This window comes from Peromyscus leucopus, chromosome 1, assembly GCF_004664715.2.
Source record: "Peromyscus leucopus breed LL Stock chromosome 1, UCI_PerLeu_2.1, whole genome shotgun sequence".
In the NCBI taxonomy this organism is placed as follows: Eukaryota; Metazoa; Chordata; class Mammalia; order Rodentia; family Cricetidae; genus Peromyscus; species Peromyscus leucopus.
The window spans coordinates 68,938,140-68,953,848 of NC_051063.1; the positions used below are offsets into that span (position 1 = coordinate 68,938,140).

At 47.9% G+C, this 15,709-nt stretch overlaps 1 protein-coding gene across 3 annotated transcripts in view; it reads right to left on the reverse strand.

The window, feature by feature from the left end:
• Positions 1-15,709, reverse strand: part of Ptpre (protein tyrosine phosphatase receptor type E) — a 149,591-nt gene that overhangs the window by 76,805 nt on the left and 57,077 nt on the right. For 2 of the 3 annotated variants that reach the window (XM_037209626.1, XM_028869034.2), the window contains exon 2: positions 7,862-7,884. The gene's annotated coding sequence lies outside the window, so the exon portion shown is untranslated. Of the gene's footprint in view, positions 1-3,756; positions 5,333-7,861; positions 7,885-15,709 lie in introns of those variants that run through there. The other variant, XM_028869053.2, reaches the window with a different exon arrangement.

The window sequence follows — 15,709 nt, forward strand, 5'->3', positions numbered from 1 at the left end:
CACAGAACCCCAGCATTCATCTCCTCTTCCTACCCGTGAGCGGCAAAACGGGAAAAAAAAACTGACTGCTTTTTAAATAAAATTTCACATCATTTTTTTTTTTAGCAGACAGAAAGCAAATAGAAGTGAGCCGAGCAGGGCTACGGAACGGCTGTTGTCAAAACAGAGATTATCATCGTGAAGATAATCATTTACAAACCCATCCCGGTAGGGAAGGGGACCGACAGCAGGATCCACAGTCATGGTTGATAGACAACTGTCAGTCACGGTCTGTGGAGGGCCTCTGCCATCAGCTCAAATCCAGCTATCACGGAATGTTGTCTTAAGGAGACCTTTGTAAAAATCTTTACATAGTCCTTCATAGTTTAGATGAGGAAGTTGTAACTCCGGGCGTGTGTGTGCGTGTGTGTGTGTGTGTGTGTGTGTGTGTGTGTGTGTGTGTGTGTGTGAAGGAACAAGTCCAAGCCTTTTCGAACAAGGCTATCAAATTACCAGGTTACTGGTCTCCACTGGCTTACCATCTGTCTTTATCCAAGTCTCTTCTAAGCTCCTGCACAAAATACGCACTTGCTCTTGCTGGAGCAAGGCCTCAGACACTAGCCTTGCAAACTAAATCAGATCTAGCACCTAACACTTTTTTTTTTTTTAGTGTGTGTGTATGTGAGCATGTGTATGCGTGTATGTGTGTGAGAGTATGGGTGGAAGCCAGAAGCTGATGGTGTCAGTGTCTCTCTCAATCACCCTCCACCTTATGTTTTTGATACCAAGTCTCTCACTGAACCTGGGGCTCACTGATTTGTCCAGATTGGCTAGCCAGTGAGGCCCAGGAATTCTCTTGTCTCTGCCTCCCCAGTGCACCGATTATAGGTGTGTGCCACAGTGCCCAGCTTTTTATGTGAGCGTCAAGGATACCAAGGCAGGTCTTCATGCCTGCATGGCAGGCCCTGACCGACTAAGTCGTCTCCCCAGCCTCCACAGCACTTGTTCTTTTAAAAACCATATACAACTACGAGTCTGCAGGAGACACTGATAAACATTCGGTGAGGGAGTGGACAGGCTGTGCTGGAAGGAAACCTGGCGAGGGTGTGAAAAGAGATTAGAAAACTGAATTTGGTTAGCAGATAACAGGCGGAAATCTTTGGGAACCCTGGCCAAGATCAACTTGACGGCCATGAGGTTGTTCCAAAATACAGTGACCCACCCACCAGCCACATGCACAGCCCATAGAATGCTCTGATTTGTCGGTGTGTTCTGTGTGCTCGCCCAGCTGCAAAATTATATTTTCCAAATGGAATCCTTCCTTTCAGCGTGTATGGATGACCTTACCTTAGGTGGTGGCTGTGAGAGCTGACTGGTGTGTAAGTAAGAAAGGGACTCGGCCAGTTAGAGAGACACTGGAAAGCAATTGTTGATTTTCTTTAATGGATTTCGAACAACTCTGCCAAGATCAACCTATGGGTCTGCTATAGGAAACGGCACACAGCTCATGGTCAAGGTAGCACAGACAGGGGCTGGGAGGCTGCTCTGTGGTTAAGAGCATGTACTGCTCTTGTAGAGTGTCTGCACAGATCCCAGCACCGTGTCAGGTGTCTTCTCCCAGCTGCCCACGGTTCCAGCTGCAGGGGATGCCTCTGGGCCCCTCGGTACCTGCACTCACATGCTAACACACACACACACACACACACACACACACGCACGCACGCACGCACGCACGCACGCACGCACGCACACGCACACACCCCTCATCCACAAACTATCATGTTAGCGGATTGCAAGCCACCACAGATCTTACTGCCTGTCCTGATGACTTGCTTCTTCTCCAGCCTGCCTGGGTCTGTTTTCTCTGCATTCTCTCTCTCTCTCTCTGTCTCTCTGTCTGTCTCTCTCTCTCTCTCTCTCTGTGTGTTAGTTGCATGTGTGCACTAATGAAGGAACAGAAGCCGAAGAGACAGACCCTCTGTGGTCCTGCTGTGTCACTCTCTGCCTTAGGCCCTGAGACAGTTTCTTTTTGAATGCAGAGCTCAACTAGCAGGCAGCAAGCCCCAGGGATCCTCTCGTCCCTGCCCTCCGTCGCACTGGGGTTACAGATATGACTGCACCTGATTTTTTACATTATGAATGGGGGTTGGAACTCAGATCTTTAGACTTGTGCAGCAAGGGCTCTTACCCATTTAATTGGCTCTCTAGCCCCTGGTTGGGATTTTTAATCTTCAAGGTGGAGGTGGCAAGGCATACCCAGATTGTTTTTCAATCATGTATGAGGCCCACAGGAGACAATAAATTTGAGCATGCTCTATAAACTGTTAAGTGTCCTATATTGGATGCACCTTATAATAGTGAAATTTGTACTTTAAGCATAAGGCATTTAAATCATTTAGCAAAACAGGAAACAGACCAAGCCCTGCTCTCCAAATAATCCTTTCCATCAACATCAGAATATTGTTTTTTTTTAGCAGCTGCATGATACAGCAGCTTTAACAAGCACACATCTTACTATGTAGCCTAGACTGGCCTTGAACTCACAGCAATCCTCCTGTCTCAGCCTCCCAAATTTTGGGATCACGGTCATGCGTTTCCAGGCCTCACTTATCCATACTATTTCTCATTGCAGATAAGCCTGTGGAGTTGTCTGGAATCAGTTTAACATTCCAGTGTCATCAACAAGCTCTTAAAAGATCACTGAGATCCCTAGCCCTCACCACAAAATAGCACAGACCCAGTCTCTCCTCTTGCATTTGCTTATTTCTATCAAACTGTGCGGAGAACCTGTGATGTGAAGTCTCTTTGTTCCGCAATCCCACAGGGATCCTTCCTCTAACATTTTAAATACCTTATATTAAACTTCACATCATATCGGGTTCTGAAAAGTCCGTTCAGATCGGCAGGTTTTGAAAAGATGGCGCCGTCTAATCTGATGCTTGATGTCCCAACTGCCGTGGGACACTCTGTTGATAGAGACGCCGTTGAGAGGAAGCTCCCAGCCGTGTTTCTGTCCTTGCACTTGGCACCCGACCTTGTTCCTAATTCAGAGGTCCAGTGGGTCTGGGAAATCTCCCTGTGACTCAGACCCACAATGGGACTCACATTTCTTGTCTACCCCCCCACCCCGCATTGTGAATGATGCCACTTCTCTCCCCAGGCAGCTGGCACTGCTCTGCTGTTGCTCTCACCATCTGCTCCTACCGTTTGAGCTCTACAGTCAGGAAAACCTCACAGGACATGGGGCGGGGGGTTGGCTTCTGGCACCCATGCCCTGCTTCACAAACCTCCTCCTCCTTTCTCACTGTGTCACTTTTAATTAAAGTGCCATTTCCCAAACCCCAAAGGACGATCAAGAGGTTAGTCTTGATGATAAAAAAAAATAAAAATAAAAAATAAAAAAAAAATGCCTAGTTGATAATAGGTGGAAACAGTTCAGGTCACTAGAAAGAATAACTTCACCTTTGATTCCTGGTGATCTGATGGCCCTCCAAACCGGTTTCCTCCAGGCCCGAACAGACAGTGGCTCCCTGCTGGGCCCTGGGCATGGATGGCCACAGCTGGGGCTACTGCAGGGCCAAACCGGCTCTGGGACAAACTCAGATTTCCCGCACAGGGCTGGACAAAGCTAACAGAGGTGCTTGCCAATTTTTGTTTCTCGAAAGCCTTAGCAGTATTCTTTAACCCACATTTTGGGTACTTTGGAAATTATATGATACACAAGCATGCCAGAAACCCAAAGTGACAAGGAAGGTTCCCCTCGGGTTCCCTTTTTACCTCTTGTCCAACTGGGATGATGCATGGCAGCCATCCTGGCCTTGGGGAATCCATGTTTCTCTGTTAGCTGAAATGGATTTTGAGATGAATGTCAGGGTCTGCCGCAGGCGCGGTGACGAGACAGGAGTTTATATGGAAAACCCAGGTTCCTTTTTCCCTCCAAGTGGAAAGGGTGACTGATGGGGATTGCCTGCCTCTGTGTGTGACAATAGACTTCCTACCAGACGCCTCTGGGAAGCACTTCTAGAAAAAAGGTGGAAGCTCTCTAGGGAATGGGACTGGAAGGCCGTGAGTCACCCTCAGTTCCCAGAGTGCACGCTAGACCTTCACCGGCTTCCAGGGGTCAGCCGTGGAAGGAACCTCTTGTTGCTTCCAGAAGCTCTGCTAATCTGAAAGGAAGCTCAGGGAGCCGGGAACTGACAGAAAACCCAAGTGCACGCAAAGGGCTCCCATCAGACCCACGCCACGCGCCTTACAGAGCTGCACCTCTTCCTGCTCTCGGCACACTTACTCTTGCTCCTTCCTGTTATTCCAAAGGCCAGCTCAGGGCATGCAGCTCCTGCTCTGCCCACTCACGTCACTCTGGACTTCCACCTAAGGGCACCCCACCTCAAAGACCAGGGCCAGGAACTATTCTTTGAAAAATCTCAGATTATTGCCCTGCTGTCCTGGCCATTCACACCAACACCAAAGAGCACTGACTCAGAGAAAACTCAACATGCTTTGTAAGTGCGAGGAGAGGAGGCAGAAGTCGTTAAGGGCGAGCTGATGAAGTTGGAAACAGCCCCCTCGATTCTGTAATGATGTTAACACGGGCACAGCAGTGGTCACAGTAGTCGGTGTTTGTGAACTTTGCTGGGGGCATATCTTTCTTAAATATCTCCATCATCCTGGGAAAGCTGAGCAGAAGAAATGAGGTATATTTCAGCTGGTGTGTTCATTCTGATAGGGCTGACAGCCTGGCTTCTCTGCGGCCATCCCACAAAGCATGGGTGAGGGCTTGTGACAGTCCCCAACCCCAGGGAGCTTACCTGCACTGCCTAATCAGACTGTCCAAAGTTCCGAGTCACTCAAACGCCAGTTTCAGATGCCAGAAGTCAGAAATAATTCTTTGACTATTCACCGAAGCTTTGTGCCTAGTCACAAATGTTTGCCAAGAAAAACAAAATGGGCCAGAGAATCTTGTCTACAGCCCAGGAGGCAAATTCCTAATGAAGACAGAATAGATTACCTTGTCCCCTCCTCACATTCTGATTCTCCAAGTCAAGAAGAAAGATTCTTGAAGCCAAAAGCAAATTTACTTATTTATTGTGTGTGTGTGTGTGTGTGTGTGTGTGTGTCCATGAATGTCAGTGTATCAGCCTTTGCTGGCAAGTGTGGAGACCGAAGGCTGACACTGGGATGTCTTCCTTAATCACTTACTTTTTGAATCAAGGTCCTCTCACTGAACCTGGAGCTTGACGTTATTCTGTTACACTAGCTGGCCAACCAGCCCTCAGGATTCTCCTGTCCCCGCCCACCCCCAGCACTGCAGTCGCAGGCACCCACCTCTTTCCTGGAGGTGCTGGGAGTTGGAACTCATGTCCTCAAGCATGTGCAGAAAGCGCTTTACCACAGAGCCATCTCCCAGCCCCATATTCTTTTTTTTTTTTCTATTTCTATTTTTAAAATATATTTAAAAAAAATCATAGTACAAAAATCCAGGAAATCTGACACAGTACAAAAAGATCAAATCGAATAGTAATAGAGACAGAGGAAGAAGAAACGGAGATCAAAGGCATAGAAAATATTTTCAGAAAATTATATTAGAAAATTGTCCTACCTTCTGGTCTACTCTGGTGACCAGTCTAGTGAATACCCTACCCATCGTCATAGAGCCTTTGTCCAGTGACTGATGGAGGCAGATGCAGAGATCCATGGCCAGGTGCAAGCCAGCCCCATATTCTTAAAGCCGGGCACTGAGTGGCCTGACTCAAGACACAGAGGCAAAGGTCAAGGCCAAGAAGACTGGAGCTGTTGCCCGGATGTGCTGATCCACATTGGAAACACAGAGACACAGGATGTCACTTTAGCATTGCTAGGCAGGACATTGGTTTCCAAACCTCTTGCTGGGTTTTAAACAGGACTGTGGGGTGGGTCTGAGGAGCCAGGCAAGCAGCTGCCACAGGGTCACTCATTCGGAGAGCTGCTGGCTCACTGATGGGCATCGGGGCAATGGACCAAGAGGCTAGGAAACCCTAGAATGGGAGGAAGGAAGGCTGACTCTGGATAAGCCAGCCCAGAGTGAAGTGCCAAGAAGCACAAAGGTCACATGCTTATAACTAACCAGAATCTGTGTCCTGTGTGTGAGAAGATAAATCCATGGGGCCTGACCCTTGAATATTTCACTCCAGCATGGCAGGCACATTTAAAAAAATAAAAATAAAAACCTGCTGAAATCCACAGGGTCATGTTTAATGTACGTTCACACCAACATGCACAAGTCAACGCTGCTGGCTTGAGTTCCAAGACAATCAAGACAATAGAGATTGCTGACTCGCAATTAAATCTTCATCCCATAAAAAATGATTTCAGCAGTGAGCCTCCCCTTTGTTCCCACTGTCGCCATTTACCCAAGTGGAGTTGGATGCCATTCATAATCGATGACATCTAACAGCGATGCACCAGATAACAGGACCATAAGACCCAGTAAGTACAAATGAAGGCTTCCTTCTTTCTCAGCTTGATAAATTCTTGATATCTATTGTTAGCCCACCTTACAAAAACACAGAGAAACAGCCATGGAACAAACCTGCCTTTGATAAAAGCAGGAACAACCACACCCACATCCACATTCACATTCAGATGGAGACACACCATGAAGGACCCCCTTGCCTACAGAGGAGGCCAGCCACACAAATGAACCAGTCTACCAACCTTAAAATCTAGAACACAGTCAAAGTTTATTGTTGCTGTTTCTGTTTTGTTGTTCAAGACGGGGTTTCATGTAGACCAGGCTAACCTTGAACTCTAGAACTTCTTGCCTCTGCCTCTCAAGACCTGGTGTTACAGGCATGTGGCAGCATGCCCCACTAGTGAAGATATTTCAAAGGAGGCTGTGCATTTAGGAAATGGAACTTTCTAGTTGATATGCTGGTGATGCCCATTAGGGCACTAAGCATTCCCTTCTCTTCTTGCAGTCATTTCAAAACTCATTGGTGGAGCATGCTCCAAATCTCAATACTCAGGAGACAGAAACAAGAGGATCCTCTGTGAATTTGAGGCCAGCCTGGTCTACATACTGAGTTCTAGACCTACAGATGGAGACCTTGTCTCAATAAAAACAAACAAGATAACAAACAAACTTCTTAGATTCCTCCTCCCCTTTCTTCTGAAAAGAGGAGCAACATTAAGTTGATTTAAATGTTTTTGAAAAAAGCTATGAAGGGGGCAATGGTAGTATAGGCCTGGAATCTCATCATTAAGGATGCCAAAGCAGAGGGATTGTGAGTTTGAGGCTAGCTCTGGCAACATAGTGAGAGCCTGTCTGAAACAAGACAAAACAAAACAGGATTTGGGCTATGATGTTTAAATATATATACAGGCATCAGAGATGTGGAATTTTGCTGTTACCTGGACCCCAAAGGTGTAAACCACAAGATCCCATGACACAGACACTTTTTTTTTTTTTTTACTAAAGATGCCATTCAGAAAAGCACCTTCTTAGCAGCACCCCCCACCCCACCCCCATTGGCAGCAGATCCATTTAAGAAGGAATTCCCACCCGGCAATCATGTGCCACTGTGCTCCCTAAGGGGTGTTGAATGTGTGCCACCGAGATAAGGCGAGGCCCTTGTGAAAGAAAGAGACAGAGAAAGGGAAGCACGCGGGAACTGCTCTCAACAATACGTTTCAGGACATTGAGTGGCTGAGCCAGGAGGAAAAAAAAATAACAAGAAGTGTGATGTGAGCCACTGAGCAGGTTAAGGCACTAGCTTCGCATGTCACCCTCTGACCATATGGCCCATTTCCCAACAAGATAAGCCTTATATAACAATTAAATCCCAAGGCATGTTTAGCTAACTCATCATACATTAGAAACAATCTTAGAAAGTTATGTACTCACCAAGGGAAAATGATGGCTATAGTCTGAAAGAGAAAGAAAAGAAAAGAGCGTTAGTTACCTGGTGACAATGTTGACTGCTCATCTGAGCCTCCCATTTCCAACAGTACTAGTTGCCTAAACCCAGCTGGCCTCGCATTTCCAACAGTACTAGTTGCCTAAACCCAGCTGGCCTCCCATTTCCAACAGTGCTAGTTGCCTAAACCCGTTTTCGCTTCACATTCCAGGGTCTTCTGGGGGTAATTTCTTTTTTGCCACACGCATAGGCTTCCAACACCTATGTCCTGCACCAAACCTTCCTGTGCTCCCTGGCAGCCAGATGAGGGTGGGATGTAGCTGCCCAGGGTCTGAAGTGTTTGATGTCCAGCCCTCAAGGACCGGCACAAGTTGCTGCCCCTAGTGAGGCATGGAAAGGTCCCACCTAAAGTGGTCCCCTTATCTTCCCTGGAGATGTCCTTTCAAGTTAGAGACGGTCTTTTCACTCCACATCTGGGGTCATCTCTGTCTAGCCTGACCACTAATTAGCTCATGGGTTCTTTCCCTTAAAAAGCATTAAGATATAATTTACGTACATAAGATGTGCCCACTCCAAATGTACAGTTTAGTGGTTTTTAATATAGTCAGAAACTTAATAACCCTCATTAAAACCTAGTGCTAGAGGCTGGAGAGATGGCTCGGTTAACAGCTTGCTGCTCTTGCAGAGGACTAAGGTTTGATTCCCAGAACCTCCATGGTTCAGTCATCTGTAACTCTACTTGCAAGGGATATGGCGCCTTCTTCTGGTCTCCTCAGGTACTGCATAAATGTGGTACAAAGACATCCAAGCAAACAAAACACCCATACATGTAGAAATAAAATAACTTAAAAAAGACAAAAAATCTCATATTAGATCATTTTCAACATCCAAACACACACACACACACACACACACACACACACACACACACACACATGAGCTTGTGCACACACGCGTTCACCCCATTCTCTCTCTGGCCTCCTGACAACCATTCATCAACTTTCTGTGGATTTCCCTATTCTGGGCATTTTGTAGAAATAGACTCATGCCATACATGGCCTTTTGCGACTATCTCCTTTTATTGAGAATAATGTTTCTGAATCCTGTCCATCCCATAGAATTTTCTAGTACTTCACTCCTTTTTATTAACAAGTATCTCACTCCCACATTCAGCTTATCCATCCACTGATGGACATAACTTTGTGTTTCTGTTGGTGAAGCAGGCAACCTCACATGAGGCTTATGAGATTTCCATCTGCCTGTGGATGGAGATGTGGCTGGCTTGTGACTACACACTTAAACAGTTAAAGGGTAGGATCAATTCTCAGTTGTCACTATTTTAAAATAGCTGGCTTCCTCCATGCTGCTTTCCACCAGATTGCCTGTGACGATAGTCCTGGCAAGGCTGGTTACTTTAAAAACAAATACAATAATGTCTCTGCAGAATAAATCATACAAAGTTATTATAAATTACTATATGATTACAGATTTAGAAGTTAACTTGTGAAGTAGTTTTAAAGCCACAGAAGCAGAAAAGTAATTCTGGTAACTAAGAAATTTTAAATCTGCTTAGGAAAGTCTGTACTCAATATACTCCTAATAGAACAAAGGATATCTGCCTTGGCCATTAATATGTAACATTGTACTGGGAATCTTAGCCAACGGAATAAGGCAAGGAAAAAAAATTACAAGACATAGGAAAAGCCTACAGCTTATTTTCTGGCATGGCATAATGTTCTATGTAGAGACTCCTAAAGAATAAGAAAGCCCCTATAGCTAATGCATGCACTTAGCTCACAGGATGCAGAGAGCAAACAAATCATCCACAGTAGTTACACAGGCTAACAAAAAGCTGTTGAGGGAGTGAGTGGGTTTTGTTGTTGTTGTTTTTGTTTTTCCCTGATACTTGGAGAAGCTGATGGTCCCAGCATCACACATTCATCTCTTAACAAACCAACAGCATACACGGTCTATTGGCAATATCCGACACCATGTGTATTGCATCATTTACTAGGGAAGGTATCTAAAATAATGAAGAGACAGCATGTTGATTCACATAAAATCACAGAGGGTTTCCAGCGTGCCAAAAGGCCCCATATAACAGAACGCCCAAGCACAAGGGAGAGGTTCTCTGAGTGTTGGTAAGTGTGGATGGGTGAACTACCTTTCTGTAGTTCATTACAAAACTTCACCCCTTCCACTCACCCTAAAATTCCCAGAGATGATGTCGGAAAGAGTGTTTGCTTGCAGTCGAGCAACGAGAAAAGCCAAAGGTGAACACTGTCTCCACATTGCCAGGGTAATGGACAGGAATGCCCAGAACCCCCTTCTAACATGCTGCTGACTCATTGCAACATGAAATAAAGCCCAGCGTTACACAGAGGCTGCTGCCAGGGAGGACTGCATCCGGAGGCAGAAGCCTGGCTCAAACCAGACAGAAACCACAAAGGAAAGAGCTCGGTTGGTGTGGAAGCAGAGGCTGTTCCGTCAACAGCTGGATAAATGACAACTCAAAACGGAGCCGTGAACTACCGTGTTTTCCTTGAGACAGAAAGTTTGAATCCCCAGAACCTGCAGGCAGCACGACAGGTTGTGAGGGTTCTTGGTTTGTGGTTCACAAACGATCGCATGACCATCAGTTTTCCTAAGGACAGAACCAGAGCAAAACCAAACCCCAGCCGGCTCTGAAGGTCATCTTTACCGACTCTCTATTTCCTTTAGCCTGAGGCCTTGTGGACAGTCACCAGTACACTGAGCGAAGCCTCGCAAGAGACATTTAAAACCTGGGGGTTGGGGAGGCAGTTGATGTGGGCAGTTGGTTTAACATCCTTCCACAAACGAGAAGCTTCCTGCTCTTATCTTGAACGCCAGCTCCCTCCAAAAAGGGGAAGGAGGGAGGGGGGGGGGAATCCGTGCGCCTGTTCAGCTGGGTGAGTGTGTGTGTGTGTGTGTGTGTGTGTGTGTGTGTGTGTGTGTTGAGGGGGCAGCTTCTGCTGCTTCCTCCCTCCACACCTCACAGCTATCCTATGAGGCAAAGGGGCGTTCCTTAAAGATGAGGACCCTGCGGCCTGCAGTATGAGAAGGTGGGGCATGGGATGCTCTCCCAGCCTGCTGCTCTCAGCTGCATCCCCTGGCTCACTTGCTCATGATTTGGGGTGGCAGCTCTGCCCTCTTAGTGAAGCTATCATTCCTCCAAGGCAGTCTTGTCTTCCCTCTCTAAGGTCCTGGTATCCGGGGCGCAGCCTGGGAATGACATTCTTCTACAGGCAACACTGATCCTGGCAGGTTTATCCCTCAGAATCCCTCCCAGTTCCAGGGAGAGCTCCTCTGGCTTCCTTAGTCCAGAAATACCTGGAAAGAGCCAGATGGGCCACGTCCCTCCGCTGGGGAGGGAGAAGTCTTTGGGAGTGGTTTGAACCGGCCTGATAGAGAGGTAGAGCTGGGGTTGGTGGTGCTTTGAGTACACAACCACATCTATTCCGCTTCCATGGAAAGCCCAGCCTACCCTGGGAAAGAGGTTGATGACATCAGAAAAAGGGGAAATCCACCCTAAGGAAGGCCTGAGGGCAGGCAAGGTCAGGCCCAGGAAGAGAGCTCCCAAAGGAAGTGACTAGCAGCTAGGCTTGGGCCTGATGGTTCCCAAGATAGAAAGCCCCAGCAAGGGGAGTTACTGTGCAGCCAAGCTTCATAAGGAAGACAATCAGAGTACAGGGTTAGAAGAAGTCCACGGAACTGCTCTCGCTGAGAATAAAGTACAGTTGCTGCTGGTTAGGTGGATAGAGCTGGCCAATCTTTCTGAACTCGGACAAAAGCAAAATGCGTTTCCACACACCCACGGCCCACGCGCGTCTCAGGCATCCCCCGTGGGAGGCATTTTGCTGCCTGCAACTTTACAGGCTTTTCTTTTGAATGGGCAACACGATTTTAAAAATTGTGGGAGCACTTACGGTTTATTTTAAAATTCTAGCAACATGTTTTCTATATGCACCATGTCTCTTAAATGGGGACTTTTTTTTTAATGACAGTTGAAGATGCCATAAAGCAAAAGGCACACAAAATTCTATGTGGGGAAATACCAAGGACATTGGCCTTGAACAAATCTGACTGTGCATAATCAGACCTGGCCAAGTTCCTCCATGCTGACTGCATTCTCTTGAGATTCCAGTTTTCCCAGAAGGCGCTGGTAAATGAGTCAAGAGCACGGGGCGAGCAAGAATTGCTATCCACTGTCAGCCATAGTAACCCTCGAGCCCAATCACTATACCCACGAACTTACACAGACGGGCCAAACAGCAGGGCGCTGCTAGAAACAGGCTAGGAACCAAGGCCTATCAAGAGAACCGCAGCCGTGGGGATGGCTGTGGCCCAGCCATGCCTCAGGCTTGCCTGCATTCCATCAGACAGCCACACTGCCATGCTGCCAGGGGGTGTGGAGTGATGAGAACGTGTCATGTTTCTTAAATCATCCAGGCTGCAGATTGCACTGATCTCACGCTGCCAAGTCTCACAGTTTCCCTGTTTACCTTGCAGACACCAGCAAAGCTGCTACTTTCCCATCTTCCCATGCACTGAGGAAGGGCTGGAAATAGTGGCTGAAAGAAGGGGGGGGGGAGTCTCCCCCACACAAAGGAGGGTGGTAAAGACGTCACTCTGCCTACCCCATAGGTACAAGCTGTCCCCAAAGGGAGGAGAACCTTCAAAACAATGTCATCAAGGTGACATTTTCTCAGCCATTCATTTTGTTAACTCAAGACAGACAAGCATGCTTTCTAAATATTTGACAATTTCTAGCAAGTATTCCCAGACAAGCCACCTGCCTGCTCTCCACCCAGTACATATGACACTTCTCTAACTGCTCACTGTGGGGTGCCCTCTTTGCATAGGGAACGGTGCATATTAGGAAGCTGGGGGAGCCCTTGTTTGCAAGCACAGGCCTGGTGTTTCCCATATTGCTACACCTGTCTACCGATTATGATTGCCCTGGAGTTTAGGAGCACAGCAGTTTGGATCCATTCTCTTCGGAGGTACAGGTGCAGTCTCAGCCCCAGAGGAATGCTAATGACTGGCTCATCTCTTGGTGCAGGGCACACATACTTCTCCCCTAGTGATGTAGCGACAGTCACTCTCATGGTTTGGACCCGTTTTGCTGTTTTCTTTTTTAGATCTCTTTGCCCCCACACCCTACCTCCAGGAGCGGCTTCCTTGCAGGGCTCCTGTGCTTGACTGGAAGTACAGTGGTGTGAATGGCCTTGTCAAGTTCCTTGGAGAGGCATCATGACAAGAACCGATAAAGCCACTCAGTACTCCCAGGAGGAGTCTGCTACTAGACCTGCTCTGTAGACAAGAAAACTGAGGCCTACAGATAAGAGTCACTCGCTTCAAGGAGTCCCACTCGCTTCAAAGAGCAGGGCAGTGACTCCAGAGCTGACTTCCCAGCCTCCATGAGCTCTTCCTGGACAGAACTGGCTGTACAAGGGAGGTCCTTAGAAACAGAAAGACCCTCTGCCTGGGCTGTTGGTGCTTGTCCATGTCCCAAGCCTACCTAGAGTGATGCCGCTCCTCCGGGGATGTGCCCTTTGGTCAGAGCACACACGGCTCCATGGACCAATCCCCTCACCTTACAAATCCACCATGTTTACTTCTAATAGTGCAGAGTACAGCTCTGGGTCTTGCAGGGAGACTCTGAGCACTGTGACACAGGTGTGACTCAGGAGGACAGGACCCTTGAAGCTCACTGGGTCTTTCTTAGAAGGTATATCCCCACCAACTCTGCCAGGCCACTTCCAAAGGACCCAAAGTGTAAAGGATGGAACTACCTCTAGATGGAGACCTGCTCTTGTCTCCTCCTTGAAGGGAAGGTGAGTTCACCTTAAGACAATGCACTTCCCCTCCCCTAATTCCCAACCCTCTAGGACAGTCTCTAAGAATGGCCATGGGGTTTGGCTAGGTCTGTGGGCCTTCCTGGGGTCAGACTCTGAAAGGTTAACTGTTTCTCTTTCTTTCTAATGCTGGCCAGAGCCTAAGCATGCTCCGTAACTCCCTAAGGCTTTAGACTTCCTTGATTCTTTTCTCAAGCTCCCTGTCTGCTGTGTGGCTGCCTGCCGCCAGGTGGCTGACCTCCTGCCGCGGCTTCATCCCAAGCTGCACGGTCTGTGCTCCTTCTCTTCTCCATTCTCCTCCTCCCTTCCAAGCAGCTGCAAGATTTACAGCTCGCTCGCCCCGGGCTTTTCCTTTTAAAGGCCAATAAATTGTCCCCGAAGCTTCCATTGGAATCTGTTCTTTGTCCTTTAGCATCTATTATTGTCAGTTCTCAACTTCTTTTATTCATGAGACTAAAAACCCTAAGAGGGGACCCTGATTTCCCAGGTAGTGTAGGATGGCTGCTGGGACTCCCCTCAAGATTCCCAGTGACACTTCTTTCCTGACTTCTAATTCTTTAATTGGCAGAGGAAAGGAACTTGCTCCTGCACCCCTAGACAGCATCAAAGGACTAAAGAATGTTTCACAATTTTCAAAAACAAAACAACAACAACAACAACAACAACAAAAAACCCACCATTACACCAACTTTACAAACGATGGCCCCATGTTCGCTGCCACAGTGGACAAGTGAACACTTCTCATACAGAACCCCTATGGGGCCCTTGGGCTGACAGGCGGGTGGTGTGTCTTCAACCATGCAGCTGCATTGGCTATCCACCACTCACTTCCACAGCCTGTCCCTCCCCTTCCTCCCAGATTTGAGTGACACACCCTTGAGCAAGCCTGCTTGACTGGCCACATTCTATGAAAGAGGACCTCAGCCCTGAGCAGTGGCAGGAAGACCTCTTGCTTCCCGGGTGTTAGCGCTCGTGTCTCTCTCCCCTCACCCCCTCTGCCATTTAACTGTGGCAAACGGAGCAGAGCTCTGCCATCTCCCAAGGTTGTGTGAGCCAAGGCCCTTCCCACACTGGTCTCTCCAGTGACAGATTGCAGGCTTGGGCTTTCTGCCTGATAACACCCAACATCTTTACCCCCAGGAAAAGCAACAGATACAATTTGATCTTTTCTCTGCTTTCTGCTTGTGTACTAATACAGCGGTGTGGGATAAAATGACCCCGTGACAAGTCAACATTCAGACACACTGGGGATCAGCCACCTGAGCTTCCCTCAGCTTGCCACGGTGGACACGTGTACATGGAGAGGTGCTTCATAACGGACTCCCAGAGTCAGGCTTCTCCTAGGGAAACTGGTGAGATGGTGCTTGGTCCAGGAGAGCTGTCCCTGGTCTCTGCTCCCCTAACAACCTTGGAAACGGTTCTCATGTTAAGGAGTTTCTCTAAAACCATGCCAGAGACTGGGTTGGATGGATCTACAGCAGAGCACAAACAGCCCCCCCACCCCGTGACCACCCCAAACAAAACTGAATGTCTTCCTAAAGTGATAGATTGGTGCAGATAAAAAAGGGTAAAATGTGTGGGTCCTTATCAGAATCTGGACCCGCCTCCCTAGGGAGGGAAGATGCCAGGGTGATCTCCTCTAGAGGCCCCCACTCACAGGAAAGATGTAAACACTTCCCGAACGTATCAAGGTATCTGGAGTTCCTCATGCTGCGCCCTATCACACGAACCTGCCAGATTGCTCTCTCCTGACCCCCTCTTTTTGATCTCGCCAGTGTCCTCCAGACTTCTTGGATCCCCCACTCCCGGCACTATTATCTCTTTAACTCTCTCATCTCTCTGTCTGTGGTTTCATTTCCCAGCAGCACCTCCCTAACTGCGTCTCACCAAAGGTGGTGAAGAATGAGAATGTTCCCTTTGTCACCATAGCAGCCGCCCTGTGCTGTGTGTGTGTGT